The following is an 18,843-nucleotide window of genomic DNA, read 5'->3' on the forward strand; positions in this document are numbered from 1 at the left end:
CTAAAAAAAATGAAGCCTCAACAAGTACAACTGGAAAGCAACCTCGCCACCACCTGCATACACGATCGCTGTAGTGAGCGCCACTTGCGTGTGGGATATTAATACTGCAGCATTTCTCCTGTGTGACAGATCTGGTTTCAATCTGTGTTTCTTCAGTTTTTATCAGTGTTGGCCTAGATTTCTAAAGCTGAGCTAAAATGGAAATATCCTCCCCCCAACCTGCTTTAACCCATCTGTCTCCTTTTATTTACATCATATAATATCTTTTTCCTTGAAGAAGTCTAATTTATTTATTTATTTATTTTTATTTTTTAAAAAAGCAAAATGGAAGTAAAATAAATAGAAAGTATTTCCTCACAAAATAAAGCATAGGATCTTCCCTGTGGGTTTATACCCAACCAGCCCTCACTACAACAGGAAATTCAATAAAAAAAAAAAAAAAATCAGTATGAGGCAAGGCTGGACATCAACAAGAACATTTCTTTATTACGCCTATGACTTTAGAACTACCTTTCACTTGTCAAGTGACTCGGTGACACCTTCCAAAATACAGAATGCAAGAATATTTCTAATAATCTGCTAATGCTGGTCTCCTTATTCCAAAGTGGGGAAGTCAACCTGGATAATGACTCTGCTAAGTGCCGGCATGGGAAGGGTTTATAATTATGCAGACTCCGTCGTTGTTACTGCTGCCAACAGAATAACTTATCAACTTATGTTGTCTCATCAAGGGACCAAAAGCACATCACCAGTAAGAAATGATTTCTAAAGAAGACTTAATTACCACTATATGTGTTTTTAATGCTGGCTGAAAATACACAAGAAGACAAGCTAAAGTGACATGTGACAAGTCCTCATTTAGTTTGTCAGCCATGATGGCATATTCAGAAAGATAAATCATAAAAAAAAAGGATCAAGAGATAAAGGTAGATCCTCCCATGACCTCAAAATAATTATAGCATTTGCTGGTGAGGCCGAAGTTTCCGTACACAGATACCTGACATAGACAGTTCTATGGAATTCAAGGGAAAATGAGGGGAGGGGACAGGTGACAAGCTCAGTGTGTGGTGTTAATCGAGTAGTATTCTGACTGAGCCCCAACTGAATTTTTATTTACCCATTCTAATATTTCCTGGAAACCAAGGCTTTTTACTTCTCTCTCAATCTACTCAAAATGAACTACTCCCCACCCCAAGGTGTTGCCAGCATTGAAAGGCAGCGACAGATCATACCCTTTGGTGCCTCTCCATTCCTTCTCCATCCTCAACAAGCAAGTAGTCCCTAGCAATTAATCAGACCAGCTCAAAGGAAACCCGGTGGCTTTTAGGCATAAAACAGACCTGTTAGACATGGAGGAAGGAGGCCTATTTCCCCTATGTTCATGGTTTCTTGTAATAACACAAATATATAGTAAAAAGTGACAGGAGTTTTGGCTGAAGTTGAATTGTTAAAGGGATATTTTTAAGTATAGAAAAAGTAATCACTGTTTATTGAAACAATGGCCCGGGCTGCTTTTCCGATTCCCATTAGTAGTAAACTTTGCTTCTGGACAGAAACCTTTTTCTTTTGTTCTTTGGCTTGAAGAACATTAAATTCAAGTTTTCCTTAAAAATAAAATTTGAAATAACTCCTTAAACCTGCGGGCTGCTGGACTATGAAGATGGGAGGAGGGACATTTCAGGAGTCAACTCAGGTACCTGCACTGTAAAGCCTGGCACAGCTAACATGTAGAAACTGGATGCGGATTAGAGGAAAAGCAGAAAACGCGGAGTGAAGATCACAAAACAATCAAGATGAAGAATGGAGGAACGGTTATCCTAAGAGCTGTCAGGAAGGGCCACAGCAAATGCACCGAGGGATGCAAAGTTACGTTTGCCTAATAAGTATCAAGGAGGAGAAAAATCTCTCAGGAAACAAGCAAGTCAACAAAAAGGAGATAAAGAACTGCAGGTTCCAAATCTCTGGTGTAGACAATTTTAAAAGCATACACAAGCATCAGATTTTAATGTCAGTTTTGTCAGAAATCAACAGGATTAACCATGTTTCTCTTTTGATTAGTGGTGATGGCATGCCCTGGCATTTTCTGTATTAAATTCTCTGTAAGAGGCTGGGTGCAGTGGCTCATGCCTATAATCCCAGCACTTCGGGAGGACAAGGTGGGAGGACTGCTTGAGGCTGGGAATTCAAGACCAGCCTGGACAATATAGTGAGACCTTGTCTCTACAAAATTAAAAAAAAAAAAAAAAAACTAGCCGATTGAGCCCAGGAGTTTAGGGTTGCAGTGAGCTATGATTGCGCCACTGCACTCCAGCCTAGGCGACAGAGCAAGACCCTGTCTCTAAGAAACAAACAAACAAACGAACAAAAACTCTCTGTAAGAATCCATGGGGACATGTGCAGTTTCTTGTGGGTCTATGCACTTTTATAAACATGCTGTGCCTTTACTCTCTGTGCAAGCTTATGTCTTGTTCCATCTCTAATTCGCTTCTGGCACCTCTCCTCTCTTCTTTCCTCTTCTCCCATTTTTCTGCTCCAAGGGGCAACCAGAGGTCCCCATCGCTGCACAGTTCCTCAGATCTGGGCTTTGTTTTCCTCGTCTGATGGAGCACAGTGCCCAAGTGGCTCCCTCAAACACATGCTCACTCTTTTAAGTGGAATCAAATCAGCAAACCTTCCAGTCACTGCCTGCGGGGTCCCTGTAGGTCCAATTCTGATGCCAGGAGGAATGTCCCTATGTGGACTGACTTGCAATGAGGACCTAGAGGTAGGCACGGGCAGGCGAACCCCAGCTGGCTGGCCATGGGAGGCAGCTTTTTAAAGTCAGAACATCATAGCGAAGGGAAGACTCACCCGCTCCTTCTCCGTGCCAGCTCTCTCTCCTTCCAGCTTCCTGCATTGTCTTGCTCTTCCCCTCACTTGTCAGCTACAATTGGCTGGAGCACAGTCTTGGGCTGACTCAGAATGCAATGTGTAAAAAACTTTCAGTTAAATACTTCCTTCACTTTTCCATGATGATGAGGAGCTGTGCTCTTCTTCTGATCCCTCAACTTCCAAGACACTCAGATTCCTGCTCACTGTCTCTCCCCATCTTCTCACTCTGCTCATACCCTTGGCAGCCCTAGGCCCACCCTTGCCCAGTGAATACCTACAGTTCCTTAGTGTGTCCTCAGCCCTGCCTGACTGACCAATGTCCCTGCCATCTGCTCTTGAAGTGCTGCATATGCCTGCCTCTCAGAGGTCTTCTTGCAATTCGAATTTTGCATGATTTGCCATGTTTTGGATTAGTCTGCCTTTTCTACTGTACACATGAGGCAGATAGAGCTTCCAATTTTGTCTATGATGATCCTCAGATCTGGCACGTATTAGGCAACCAGAAGTATTTGCTGAAGGACTGAGTGACAAAAGGGATTGATCTGATATTTGCTCTTTTCTCATGATAAGCTTTCTTAACTATTTTCTCCTTCTCTTGGTACCAGGTCTTTCCTGGTAGAGAGAAGAAAGTCACTCCATTTTCTCATAGCCACCCTGAGGGCAGGCAGCCTGGGAAGTTGTCTGTGGAGGCTTGTGGCTGGCAATGAGAAGACTTCTCTTCCAGTTCAAGGTCAAGAGCCCAGTATGACCTTGGGCCAGAGACTTCATTACTCTGGGCCTCGAATTTCTCTTTGGTAAATGAAAATCAATTTTTTTCTGCTTCTTTTGCCTCATATGGGGCTGTTGTTGGGACAAAATTGAGTTTTAAAGATGCCGTATAAAGATAATGATTACACAAACATAATGCATCCTTAAAGTAAAAAGGTTTGTGGCACTTCTCTACCATCTCTTAAAATTTCACGTACCACTGATGAATTCTCTATGATGTGGGCCTTCTTCTTCGAAGAAGCCTGATTTTCAGAGAAGCTACCTTTCCGGTAAACAGATCATCCATCCATCCATCCATCCATCCATCCTGTAGGCTAACTGTTAATGAGCACACAATTAAGCAAGCAACTACAATACAGAATGGTAAGGTCCTGGAGACAAGAAGCAGAGGCTGCTCAGGCAGAAGAGAAAAGGGCGCCCCATGCAGATCATGAGGTCAGAGATGGCTGCAGGATAAGCAAAGTCTGCACTGGGATCCAAATATTGATTAGCAGGGCATGGCAAAGCGTGTGTGCATGTGATCAGAGGCCAGAGGTGAGAGGAACCTGGAGGACTAGAACAACGGAAGAGGGGCCACATGGCTGGAGCTCAGTGTGGGGCAGAGAGCAGAGGAGATGGTGAATAGGAGAAGAGGAGGCTAGAAGGGAATAGAGGACAAAGGGTTTTGTTAAGAAAACTTGACCTTACCCCAAGAATATTGGGGAAACTTTGGCGAGCTTCAAGCAGAAACATTACTTGATTATATCTGACTTTCAAAAATGTCACTTTGGTGTGCAGTGTGAAGAAAGGATTAGTTAGACAGGGCCACGGTGGAAACAGGAAGAGCGGGAGGACTGGCCCTTGTAGGAATCAAGTGAGAAATCCTGGTGACTTAGATTCAGGCAGTCATAGCAGGAGTGGACTGAAGTGGGCGGATATAAGGGGATGCCTTTACTGACCCAGAGATGAGGGAGGAAGGGGAGGTTTGCGGGGAGGAAAGATGATGGGGGAGGTGCTTGGGGTCATACAAATGGAGTATTTAGCAAGCAGCTGAATTTGTGAGTTAGGAGCTCAGGATAGAGATGAGGGCTGAAAACACAGGTAGATTTCAAAGTATTCTGCACAAACACTGCTGAGGCCATGGAGTAGAGGATAAGCCCCAGGGGACTGTGCAGAGAAGACATAAGGTCTGGAGAAAGGAGAGGGCTCCCGGTAGTCAAACTTTGAGTTAAGGAGTCCAAGAAGAAGGGGCGGTGATGTGGGAGGGAAGCCAGAAGGACATGGTGCTTGTGAAGCTTGCAGAAGGTGGGGGTGGACGGCCAGTCATGGTGAGCACTCAGTGCCACCCAGAGATAAGACCTAAACCCAGAGACTCTTCTCAACACAATACCAAAAACATGGAACTTGGAGTTTTAGGTCCCAGGAGCCTTTGGGGGATCTAGAACGATGCTTCCCTTATGTTGCATCCTCTAGGAATCTTCACTGACTTCTCCAGCCAGAAGTGACTACCATCTCCAAATATTTGTTGAGCCAGTACTCTCTGCGTTGAGCACTGGGAATTATAAAAGAAATAAACTATGGTCCTTGAGGGGAGAAAGCAGTTACATAAAAATTAATCATGGCCGGGCGCGGTGGCTCACGCCTGTAATCCCAGCACTTTGGGAGGCCAAGGTGGGCGAATCATGAGGTCAGGAGATCGAGACCATCCTGGCTAACACAGAGAAACCCCGTCTCTACTAAACATACAAAAACAATTTAGCTGGGCATGATGGCATGCACCTGTAGTCCCAGCTACTCAGGAGGCTGAGGCAGGAGAATCGCTTGAATCTGGGAGGCAGAGGTTGCAGTGAGCCGAGATCGCACCACTGCACTCCAGCCTGTGTGACAGAGCGAGACTCTGTCTCAAAAAAAAAAAAAAAAAAATTAATTAAAAAAAAAGAACCACAACTCAGTGCAGTCTCTACTGAGTGTCCTGTGACCGCTGCAGAATATGAACACTTGGCTGGACGGTCAGGGCAGACCCCCGCTATAGGGCAGGGCATGTCAGGAGACGGAGCAAGGGAAACACTCCAGGTGAGGCTTCACTGCTTGAAAGGTGTGGAAGTGGGGTTGCCATGGTTTATGTGGAGGACAAGGAACAACCATGTGTTTAAAGAGGAGGATTCTTCCAGGGGAGCAGCAGGGGCACGGATGGAGCCTTTGGAAGGGGTCAGATGGAGGTGGACCTTGAGAGATGGCTGGAATTTCGAACTACATGCTGCAGACACTGGGACACCAACTACAATGGTCACTCCGTAGGCACCGTTTGGCTCTGATCTGTGTAATCCTACCCGTGTGATTATGGCTTTAATTTCTCTGAAAGCAATCTGCAGGTAAGGGGCATGTCTTTTTATCCTTTGATTGTTCCACATGGAGTAGCTCAGGATTTCTAACTCAAATATTCTTCATAGGAATGAAACTGCAAAGACACCTTTGTGGCCCATGAAGGCCAGGAATGGAGGCACAAAGCCCGGTCTCTGTGCAGAGACACACCGAGTAGTGTACATGGTACCCAGTATGTAGCTTTTTATCCCTTATCCCCTTTCCGCTCCCCCTCTGAGTCTCCAAAGTCTATTATACCACTCTGTATGCCTGGCAAGCAGGTGATTTTATCAGTAGCATGATTTGCTAAGTCTACAATACTTATGATAAACAAATAGGAGAACATGGGAGCCCCTGACTCAGTTTTAGGAGGATTGGGAAGTTTTCCTGGTGAGGATGATAGCTAAACGGAGACCTGCAGGGTGAAGAGCCAAGTGGCGGGCAGAGGACAGGGGTACAGCAGGCAGAGAAAGGCCCCTGTGGAGACAGAGCCTGTGGGGAAGGGGCATGGAGAGGCAGCCAGGCCAGGGGTACCACAGCCTCCTGATCATCTGCCTCCCAGGGCAGAGCCGAGGCCCAGAGCAGAGGGGGTGGTAGACAGCCCGCCTGAGCTGAGGCGTGAAGCCCACCATCTCCCTGGAGCCCGTGATCATGAGATGAACACAACACCCTTCGCGGATGCTGGTCCTGCCCATTACAGAAATCTGGTAAAAAGAAAGAAGAAAATGACCACAAGCATTCAGCATTTCCAGCAGAGATCGTTTTCTTCCTGGAGAAAGATTTCGAAAGCTGATGTTGAAAGAAACATGCAAAATGGATTTAAATGCAGTTGAAATGAGAGTGGACAGTCTGGGCCTGCTGCTGATTGGAGACACTTCTCAAGCAGTGACAGCGTGAGAGATGCTGGCGCCGCAGTCGCCCCAAATCGAGAAGAAAACAGTCTCCTCTTGACACTGATGCTGAGTCACAGAGCAGCAGCTGTGGAATTGTATTTACTTTTTCTAGATTTTACACTGTAATTTTAAATTATAAATGTTATGTCACAAAACGCTACTGTCTCTTTGACATACATTTTCTGAATTGTGCCAGACACTGAATTAAGGGCAGGAATCCAAAAATGAGGATAGCATGGTTCCTGCCCTTGAGGACTGCCCGTTAAATGAGGAGACAGACCCTTGGGTAACAGCCCATAATATAATGCAGACAGAGTGCACACCAGTGGGATGAGCGAAGTGCTCTGACCGGAGGAAAGAGCAATTCATTCTTTCTTTCTTTCTTTTTTTTTTTTTTTTTAACTTTTCATTTAGCCCTGCCTAAGTAAGGCCTTAAAAAGTTTGGTTACGAACTCACAACTATCCCTCTCCATGGGAATCTTTAGTAAAAAGTGAAAGATTTATTTGTTCTGACAAGAAAGCAGAGCATGAGAGCAATTAACTCTGAGAGCTGGATTTGGGGAAGGTTGTGCAGAGAAAAGCGTAAAGCAGTTGTTTTCAGAGCAGAGCCATGATTGCCTTGGAGTGGACCGGAGAGCTTAACAAAAATGTCCTGCCCAGACCCTATCCCAGCCCCAGCGAATCAGAACCTCTAGGGCAGGGAAAGCTGGAAACAGAACTTTTTCAGATGTTCCAGGGTTTTTCGTATGCACAGTAAGGTATAAGAGCCACTATTTTAAGAAAGGCTTCAGATTTCAGTGGAGAGGAAGAGGAGGCTCACGGTAGAGGTGACACCATGAAGATGGAGATGTGCAAGTGATTGATCGGTTGGAGTCCTGAGTGCAGCAGGAGAGGAAGCTGGAAAGTCGAACCGAGGCTGCCCACCCAGAGGACAGTAACTCCCAACCATACCTGTTTATCCAAATCACCCCTGGAAGTGAAAAATATACCTACATTTGGCTCCGTTTCCAGAGCTGGTCTCTGAGGTGGGGCTTGAGCATGTGCATGTAAGCAAAGGCTGCACGGGTGATTCTGATGAACAGCAGGGCTGAGCCCCCACTGCACAGGCTAGAACCATGGGAGGTTCTGAAGTAAAGGATTACCCCAAACCCCTTCTCCTACCCACGGAAAGCCTGGTAGATTCTAGAATGGCCATTACCACTGACTATGTACTAAAGACTTCAGTGGCATCAGCTACATCGAGAAATGAGAGACGTTCCGTGTGTTGTGGGCATGCAGTGTAATTCTTTAAATGTTCTAAAACAGGCAAAGCCCTGCCATTTCCGCTCTACTCTGAATTCTGAGGGCCAGCTGGAATTTGTTCTTCTTGTAAACAAATGACTTCTGAATATCTAAACAGTAGCATTAATTATTAGACAACTGGATAATTTTTAGGAACTGTCAAACCAATGACAAGTCTATGCTCTGAAAGAGTTAAGGTCTGGAAGCAATCAGAGCAAAGATTCTGATTAGCACAAGAAGAGACAGCAGCAAGGATTCCAGCAAAGATGCCTGAGGCTACGCAAGTTAATTAATGACTTAACATTATCTCAGGGACCCCAAACTAACTGAAATCAACTTGTTGGCATCTTGAATGTGAGATGAAATTGGTTGATAGAAATGTCATGATATTATCTCTTAGGATTAATCATCAACATCATAAAGATAGGCTTATAGTGCATTAGTCTTTCCCCAAGGAAACAAAGGGAGATGCATGGATATTACCTATAGCTTTTAATCAGAATTATATTCATTGCAAATGTCTTCAAACGCATTTCTGCAGTTTCACGGACAGTCACAGATTTCATACCTTTAAAGTATACCTCCCTAAGTATACTAGGCTGATGAGGCGAGAGCTTATTATGTGATATTATGTAGAATCAATATCCGGATGAATAAAGATGACCCAGAGCTAGTAAGTTACTCTAAGCACGAAAGCAACAGTGCAACTAATTCCCTAGGTCGTGGTAAAAGAAGATTTTTTTGTGTAAGGACTGTCCCCTTGGTTCTCAATAGTTCATTACAGTTTAATGGAGGCAAATGATAAATTATATATTAGACTGTAGTTTAGAAACCCCTCATGTTGACCCAGCTGAAGTTGTAATTTTAGTCACATTCAAGAAATCTATTCTTTTCTCCTCGTTCGCCTTCAGGTGCATTAATTAGTTCAAGAAGAATTGTGTAAAAGGAGTTCAATCAAATGATAAAATAGCTACTATCTACTGAGCATCTAACTAGGTGCCCGGCTTCGTATACATCATTTAAATTAGTCTATTTAGTCCTCCCTACAGTTTTGTAAAGTGAGGTATTATCTCCACTTTTGTAGAGAATGAAATTACAATTCAGAGAAGTCAGGTTAATTTACCCAAGATGAAAAGCTGATTAGTAGCAGGGCTAAGTCCAAAGATGGATCTTATATTGGCTCCTCACACTTTTAAAGATCAACTCATGTCTTCCAGACAAAGTTAGCCACTCTCTTTTCTGTGAAAATTTGGATCAAGTATGTTTCTATTACAGTACTTGTGATGTCATAATTATTCGTAAGTGTTTTCTTCTTTAAAAGTTTGTGCCCTTGAAAACAGGAGGCAGGTCCTCTTGTCCATCTCTGTGTTCCCAAGGTGCATAATTTATTTAGAAGTGTCTTGAATACCTACTGTGTGCCAGACTCTAAGTTGGGCCCTGCAGATATAGGGAGGAACAAGACACACATGGTCCCTGCCCTCATGGAGCTCACATTCTATAGGAGAGACAGTATAATAAATGCTATGATGGGAGAAGTTTAGGGATTATAGGATTTATGAGATTAACCAGCAAAGCTCCCTTTCCTATTGTGGGGAGGGAAGGAGGAGGAGCTAGGAATGATTCAGACTAAAGAGGGAAGAGATGTCCAGGCTGAGGTGAGAGGGCTGGCTCTGATATAGTCAGGTATCGGGTGGAGGTGAGAAGAAGGGGGAAAGCAGGTTCTGGAAAGAGGAAACAGTATGTGCAAAGAGGTGAGAGGGCAGGCAGAGGAGACAGATGAGGATGGAGACGTGAGCAAGGACCAGGTCATGAAGGTCCCAGAAACCTGGTTATTCTGAGGTTGCTGGAAAGGCTGCTTTAAGCATTCAGTGCCATGATTAGATTTGAAAGATCACCCTACCGGCAACGAGGAGAATAAGATGTAGGGAAGTCAGCAGAGAGGCAGGAAGACCAGATATGGAGACACCGTCCTGTAGTCAAAGTGAGAGAGACTCTTGGGTTCTGCACTAGGTTACAAAAGCAGGGAGGGAGAGAAGACTTCGGAGGCAAAATCAATTAGGTTTGGTTTCTAACTGGATATAGGTGATTTGTGAAGGAGAGGAGTCAAGGACACTCCTAGGTTTCTGGCTTGAGCAATTGGTTAGATGGTGGAGCCATTTTCTGATCTAGGCTTAGAAGATAGGATAATAAATTTGGTTTGGACTAGTTTCATATGTCTGGGGTGGATGTGCTCACCAAGCAGAGGAAGGTCAAGGTGGAGATAGGAGCTGATAGCCATCAGCCGTAAGACTGAGTGAGATTACTCAGAGACTGGGAGAGAAGAGAGCTCCACGAAATAGTATTTGAAGTAGGATAGAGAAAGAGAAGGCAACAAAGGAAACTGAGAAAGGAGAGGCCAGATGGGAGAAAATTGAGTCTAGGATGATGTCTTGGAAGCCAAAGTAGATTTCAAGAAGGGTGGGAATGGTCTCACGGGGCCCAATGCTTTTCCATGGTCAAGTAAGTGAGGCCCTGGACACAGTCCTCGGGTTTTTCAATGAGGTGGTCAGTGGGCACCTTGACAGCAGGGCCAGGCCGTGAGGATAGTGGAGCTAGCCTGCTGCAGGCTGAGGATGGGGAGGAGCTCTGCAGAGGCAAAGGCACATCTTGAACCCAAGTCTCCTCATTGAAATGCAGAGCATGGTAAAACTTTTTTTTCCCTTTTTCAGTGTGTTTCCATGTAGCTGTGGGAGATACTGCCAATAAATATATCTGAAGGGTAGCATAAAGCTTGGTGAAGAAATTCAGAAAAGGACAATGGAAAAATAGACTGAAGGTGACAAAGAGCTAAGACCATGAGTCACTCATTTTCAGACACAATCTGTTGGAAGCACTGCAGCCTGCCGTCCTGTTCCCCTTTGTAACCTGCAACAGGAGCTGCTCTCCAGTGGGGCAACTGCCTTTTGTAACCCTCCCTGCATGGAAGTGACTAAATAGCAGCATTCAGACTATTCGTGAGGAGGGCACAAAAGGGAAGACACTGATCTTTAGGGTTTCTGTGAAATCTTTTTCAATATAGACAAACGGAGGTAAGTTGAGAATCGAAGCCATTGCAAGGCGCACCTCCGGTCCCAGTTCTCCTGGGGAGGTGGGTTTCTCAGCCTCCCCGCCAGCTCTTCCTGCCTCCCCTGCCTCTCTCCTCGCCTAGGCTCTTTCTCTTCAGGCATTACACTCTCTCTCTTGTCCTTCCCTTATACCTCCTCCTCCTGCCACAAAGATGTGCTGAGCGCTGCTGGGTCCCCCAGTATGGTGGTGATGCTGCTGACAGTCATTTAATACCCGGCATCTCCTGCCACTCTCTTAATCCCAAATGTTGGTCTGTGTCTCAGACATAACCTCTGTACCCTGGGCCAATTTCTAATAAACATTTTCTCTATGATTTTTGGTAGGAAATCTAAAATTCAGCCTTTCTCAAATTAGTCTCATGATCTTCACCATACAATCTATTTCTCCTCAAGTAATTCTTATGTGTGGTTAATAACATCACCATATTCACCATATGCCCAGCTGCTGTTACAAGGTCACGTGTGACCACTTCATTTCCTTACCTTCAAATGGCAGCTCAATCCCTTTAGCTCCTCCTCTGCAATATTCACAGAGCTCTGCTTCTGCGTCTATGACCACTGTTCTGCTCAAACCTTCATCTCCTCTTGCCTGGACCTCAGGGAAGCCTCTGATCACATGCCTTGTCTCTGATTTTGTTCCCACTCACTACAGCCTCCACAATACTTTTAAACTCATTTTTTTCAGCAACACGAATCTGATCATGTACCTCCAGGACAAGCTGAAAGACATCCAATGATTTCTTACTGCCGACAGATTATAGTTGATGCTGTAATTTAAGGTCTTTAAAAATCCGTCTTTACAGCTTCATCATCCACCTGTGTGACAAGCACAGTGCTACTTACTTGCCTTATAAGGATTATCACATCGAATCCCAACATCATCTCTGGAGGGTGTGTATTTTAATTTATTGTTGATTTGGGAAAATTAAGGCACAAAGCCTACGTGATTTGGCTTAGGATCACCTGGTCACAAGTAAGGCACGAGTGAAATCCAGAGTTTATATATTTCAAAATGTTTTCTTTTTTTTACTTTTATACATCAAGAAGTATCACTGAGCACGTATTTGTGCCTTCTGTAGAAAGGCAGAGGTGCTGCTGTTAGTCCTCAGGCAGTGGTTAAGATGCTGCCTCGAAATCATACTGCTTGGGTTTGACTCTTCCCACTCTCACTTTCTAGCCTCCTGACCTTGCGTAAATTTCTTAATCCCATTAGGCCTCTGGTTACTCACTGGTAAAACAAGGGCCTGTGGGATGCTGGGAGGGTAAGTGAGATAACAGATGCAAGCCCCGAGGAAGGCGTGGCTGGTAGGAGGGCAGAGCTCAATACAGCGAGGTCGCTCCCTGGGCGCTGCTTCCTGCCCCTTTCCAGTAAAGGTGGGGCTATACTAAGAGTTTAAAAGAAATCATTTATGTGGCTAGACATACTGACTTCTGCAGCAAAGAATAGACAGGGAGCAGTGGCTCTCATTAGCTTTGGAGATGATAATAAAACTGGAAAAGATCAGAAAAGTGGAAAATGATCTTTGCATCTGAGTGCACTGATTCATGATGTGGAAAGATAAAAGAAAATCCTATTTTTTAAATAGTCCTTAAAACTCAAATGGAAAAGCAAAAAATCTACAGAAAGTGAGCCAGCTTTTCTTTCCTTTTGATAGAATGAAGAACATTCCAGTGGGAAAATGTAGAAATACGTGGCTAATTTCCTATGGACTAATTTAGCTTTCTATGAAATGAAGAAGTAAATAAGTCAGGATCAAATAATTCAACACGCTACAAGCATTTATTAAGTACCCCTTTTTGATAACGACCATGCTGGACATTGCAGGAAATACTTAAAAAGAAAGGGAGAGGGTTGTAAACTATTCAAGTTGCCTGGAAGAGGTATTTAAAGTAATTGTAACTGAAAACCACATTCATATACTGTGATAATAAACTCTGTGCCTGTGTGGGGCTATACCTTTCACACCTCACCTGTCTTCAGCCACACGGGGAAGAGTACAATTAGCCTGCATGTTCCAAGTGGGAGCTGAAGTTTAAAACTTAGGTAATTTGCCCAAGTTTGTGCAGTGTTTCAGTGGTAGATTCATTGTTTGAACCCAATGCACTTCAACTGCAACAAAATGTGCAAATACACAGCTATTACGCTTTTTACAAGTTTGTTAGTCTCCTTTCAATAATCTACCTGTGTGACTTATTTGATCATTTTTCCCACACTGGAAGAAGTCTCACCAAGATTAAAAATAAAGGTACCCGGCTAAGTTTTGTATTTTTTAGTAGGCACCGGGTTTCACCATGTTGGCCAGGCTGGTCTCGAACTCCTGACCTCAGGTGATCCACCCACCTCAGCCTCCCAAAGTGCTGGGATTACAGGCGTGAGCCACCACACCCGGCCTTATTACTTCTTTGACAGCATTCTTTTGCAATATTCACAACTACCCTCACTTACGCGTTTTGAAGTTTGGATGGTCATCGATTGGAATTTCTTAAAATGAGAGCATGTCCATGCATGTTTTATATGGAGTTGATAATCACAACACAGGTGGTAGTTTCCTGGTTTTCCCTGTCTTACTGTCATCTCAAAAACAGTGACTAAGGAGCCCATCTTTTGCAGCTATCTTTGTACTACAATACAAATACAGCATTTATATTTACATAAATAGCTTTTCAGGGCAGAAAATACAGCAAGATGAATCTGTCATTTTTATTTCCTAATACATTCCAGGATATTGTTTTGCTAAATCACAGTCACTAAAGCCTACAAAATACGCAAACTGCCTACTTTTCCCCCTCAAGGTACACTATTTGAAAGAAAGCATTACATAAAGAGTGCCTCTGCTAATGAATTACTGCTGGTCATACTTATTTATCTAAACTACGAAATGAAACCAAATAGTGTAATTTACATTTTTTTCTCCAACTCTAGTTTAAAGTAAAAAGATAGGGATAAATTCAGCTGCAGAATGCTGCTTACAATGCTTCTTACAATGCTGCTTTTTTTTTTTTTTTTTTTCCTAATTACTCAAATCAATGGGTATTAAAAAAGACCCTCATATTCAGTTTGGTTTTTGGTTTCATACAACAGGGTGGTTAATTAAAACCACTGCACATTCTGGTATGCAGTTTATGCTTGTGAAAAGGTCACAGACTTGAAAATAAAGTTCGCTACGCCTCCTGCATTTAGCTAAATAATGATAGAGGGTGTTTAAAAATAATGTATAGCCCTCTCTTCCAAGCGGCTTCTTTTCTTTTCCCTGTTTACTCATGACTTCCCATCAGCACCTCCTCTCAGCACCTCAGGGAAATCATACCCATAGGATCTCTCCAAATTCCTTAGTAAAGTTACAATTTTGCAGACAGCATGAAAAAACAAGGGTCCTGGTTCTGGTAAAAACAAAACAAGACAGAATCCTGGAAAAACGACCTTCCAGAACGGAACACTATCCATTGGATAGCTGCAGCACTGATCGCCCAGGTAAATTTGGCAAACAGATCTACTTTAAAGACACCCTCTTTTTGGTTAAGAAGAGTCACCTCTGCCTCTCCTTCGAGAGGTCTCTAAATTCAGACAGGGCATCCACTGGCCCCAAACCCCACAGACCTCACCGCATTGAATGAAAACAAAGCTTCATCTCATCTTTTCAAAACAAATCATAAACTTTAGACATGCCTACGCCTTTTCATGCTCTCAGTGTCTGATTAATGCATTTGTGTGTGGATATATTTCAGTTTTTCTCCGTTTCTAAAAACATTCACTCTGGTTAACTCTTCCAGACCTTTACTATGTGTCGTTTTGTATTGCTGATTAGTTTCAAGACTGCTGCTCTATATTCTATAACAGTGATTCCCAAACTTTTTGACACCAGTGACCAGATTCATGGAAGACATTTTTTCCACAGACAGGGGCTTGGACGAGGGGTGGTTTTGGGATAAAACTGTTGCACCTCCAGTCATCAGGCATTAGTTCGAGTCCCATATGGAGTGTGCAATCTAGATCCCTCGCATGTGCAGTTCACAACAGGGTTCGCACTCCTATGAGAATCTAATGCCACCGCTGCTCTGACAGGACGGGGAGCTCAGGCAGTAATGCTCACCAGCCTGCTGCTTACCTCCTGCTGTGCAGCCTGGTTCCTAAAAGGCCTTGGGCCAGTACCCGTCCATGGCCTGGAGGTTGGGGACCCCTATTCTAAAATGTTAGTGAATATTTTACTTCTATCCATCTGATGGCTGCCAGGGTAAAAAATGTTGGTCATACATTATCACTTAAACTACGTCAGCTGCAGATGAACAAGAACTAAGTAAATCGGCAGATTCATCACGATATGACTGACTTCTCGCATGCATCTTTTCCTCCCATTGACTCTTTCTGCTATGAACATTCTTCTAGCCTTAGAAAAGTAAAAATAGGACATCATAACACAGTATGGTTAGAACAAAAGACAATTTCTGATGTGCTAGATTAGAAGAAAGGAAAAGGCTTGGTAAATAGAATTTTACAAAAAATTTAGGTGGGTGCCCCTTTGACCATTATTTCACGTGAGGATATTTTCCTTAGTTAAAACATTTTACAATATCATCACTGTGTTTTATAATGCCAATGTCTTATCTCCAGGAGGTCAACTTTTATTTATATTATACAGCATTTCCAATTTGCAATGACTTTAGCAAGAGGTAAGAGTTAATCTTTACCAACTTCCTGAGAAAGTGGTAGACAATAAGCTGTAGGGGACAATCTGATGAACTTATGGTGAGCTAAAGACAGCAGCTGATTAAAAACCTATGACTGTGGGTTTTAATCCCAGCCACTCCCTCAATCTGCCAAAGAGCTAAGGAAGAAGTCATGAACACCTACTCAGTTTCAACATCTAAAATGCCACGTAAGGATCAGAATAACCACAGTGAGTAACACTATCAACACCATGACCTGTTTAGTGAGGACTTATAATAGTGAGTGAGAGTATGATTAGAAGCATAAGGGGTTGAATATTGACTATTAATTAACATTTACTTTAATATTGAATGTTTAATAACAGTCACATTTGTAAGTTGAATATATCTAAGTAGAGAGGTTAAATGGTTTGCCAGAGGTCACATAACAAATTGGTTTCTAAGTTAAGATGAAATCTATAATTTATTGCATTAATTTTCCTGTTATGTTAAATTTAACAACAATAAAACCTAGATTATTAATATTCTTGCAACTAGGAATCTTAATTAACTTGCATGTCCACTCACCAGTAAAACAGCTAGTGTTTTGTTTTTTACTTTAAGTTCTGGGATACATGTGCAGAATGTGCAGGTTTGTTACATAGGCATACATGTGCCATAGTGGTTTGCTGCACCTATCAACTCATTATCTAGGTTTTGAGCCCCACATGCATTAGGTATTTGTCCTAATGCTCTCCCTCCCTTGACCCCATCCCCCCAACAGGTGCCATTGTATGATGTTTCCCTCCCTGTGTCCATCTGTTCTGATTGTTCAACTCCCACTTATGAGTGAGAACACATGGTGTTTGGTTTTCTGTTCCTGTGTTAGTTTTCTAAGAATAATGGCTTCCCGCTTCATCCATGGTCCCTGCAAAGGACATGAACTCATTTGTTTTTATGGCTGCACAGTATTCCATGGTTTATATGTGACACATTTTCTTTATCCAGTCTATCATTGATGGGCATCTGGGTTGGTTCTAAGTCTTTGCTATTGTAAACAGTGCTGCAATAAACATAAGTGTGCATATGTCTTTATGGTATAATGATTTATAATTCTTTGGGTGTATACCCAGTAACGGGATTGCTGGGTCAAATGGTATTTCTGGTTCTTGATCCTTGAGGAATTGCCACACTGTCTTCCACAATGGTTGAACTAATTCACACTCCCACCAACAGTGTAAAAGCATTCCTATTTCTCCAGAGCCTCTCCAGCATCTGTTGTTTCCTGACTTTTTAATGATCACCATTCTAACTGGCGTGAGATGGTATCTCACTGTGGTTTTGATTTGCATTTCTGTGATGATGAGCTTTTTTCATTTGTTTGTTGTCCACAGAAATGTCTTCTTTTGAGAAACGTCTGTTCATATCTTTGCCCACTTTTTGGTGAGGTTGTTGACTTTTTTCTCATAAATTTAAGTTTTTTGTAAATTCTGGCTATTAGACCTTTGTCAGATGGGTAGTTTACAAAAATTTTCTCCCACTCTGTAGGTTGCCTGTTCACTCTGGTGATAATTTCTTTCATTGTGCAGAAGTTCTTTTGTTTGACTAGATCCCATTTGTCAATTTTGGCTTTTGTTGCAATTCTGCTGGTGTTTTAGTCATGAAGTCTTTGCCCATGCCTATGTCCTGAATGGTATTGCCTAGGTTTTCTTCTAGGGTTTTTATGGTTTGGGGTTTTACATTTAAGTCTTAACTAATCCATCTTGAGTTAATTTTTGTATAATGTGTAAGGAAGGGGTTCAGTTTCTATTTTCTGTATATGGCTAGCCAGTTTCCCAGCACCATTTATTAAATAGGGAATCCTTTCCCCATTGCTTGTTTTGTCAGGTTTGTTGAAGATCAAATCGTTGTAGATGTGTGGTGTTATTTCTGAGGTCTCTGTTCTGTTCCAACAGTCCTTACATCTGTTTTGGTCACAGGACCATGCTGTTTCGGTTACTGTAGCCTTGTAGTATAGTTTGAAGTCAGGTAGTGTGATGCCTACAGCTTTGTTCTTTTTGCTTAGGATTGTCTTGGCTATATGGGCTCTTTTCTGGTTCTATATGAAATGTAAAGTAGTTTTGTCTAATTCTGTGAAGAAAGTCAATGGTACCTTAATGGGAATAGCATTGAATCCATAAATTACTTTGGGCAGTTTGGCCATTTTCACGATATTGATTCTTCCTATCCATGAGCAGGAATGTTTTTCCATTTGTTTGTGTCCTCTTATTTCCTTGAGCAGTGGTTTGTAGTTCTCCTTGAAGAGGTAATTCACATCCCTTATAAGTTGTATTCCTAGGTATTTTATTCTCTTTGTAGCAATTGTGAATGGGAGCTCACAGCTAGTGTTTATACTAATGAGACTTAAGAGCATTGCGATACTGGAGTCCCCAATGCATTAAATTATAGAAGAAAGAAAAGAATTAATTTGGTTCCCCACAAGATTACAAGTTTTCAGATAACGAGACTATAGTAAAATAGACTCAATATTAAAATAATACTCCATACCTCTTAAAGTGGATAATTTTAAACTGCTGTGACTTATTTTGCTTTCTCTGAATGTTAAACAGAATTTGTAAAGAAACCTAAAAAGTGAAAATTTAAATCACTGAAACCATGACTACTTCTCACCCACTGTTCTTTAGTACTAAACAAATATGAGAATTGAATTACTGTAATTTCTATCAGCAAATAAAAGAACAACCAAGAAGACTAAAATAAAGGCAAAAGTAGAATTAAGTGAAGGCAGTACAGGATTCTTGCTGGTCACACAGGAGACACAGTCACCGGCAATCGCAGAGGAGCCTGACCCTGTCTGCCAGGGAGGATGCTCAAGTATACTGTTCTAAAGTAATTAAGATATTTCAGTTAGGGGAAAATTGGCATAAAACAACTTTCAATAA

At 42.5% G+C, this 18,843-nt stretch overlaps 1 protein-coding gene and 1 non-coding gene across 5 annotated transcripts in view; both read right to left on the reverse strand.

The window, feature by feature from the left end:
* Positions 1-18,843, reverse strand: part of L3MBTL4 (L3MBTL histone methyl-lysine binding protein 4) — a 443,526-nt gene that overhangs the window by 55,747 nt on the left and 368,936 nt on the right. The window lies entirely within an intron of this gene.
* On the reverse strand, positions 7,285-7,401 carry LOC119618731 (U5 spliceosomal RNA). The gene has a single exon (XR_005235091.1). It is a non-coding gene; the product is annotated as a U5 spliceosomal RNA (small nuclear RNA).

This window comes from Chlorocebus sabaeus, chromosome 18, assembly GCF_047675955.1.
Source record: "Chlorocebus sabaeus isolate Y175 chromosome 18, mChlSab1.0.hap1, whole genome shotgun sequence".
In the NCBI taxonomy this organism is placed as follows: Eukaryota; Metazoa; Chordata; class Mammalia; order Primates; family Cercopithecidae; genus Chlorocebus; species Chlorocebus sabaeus.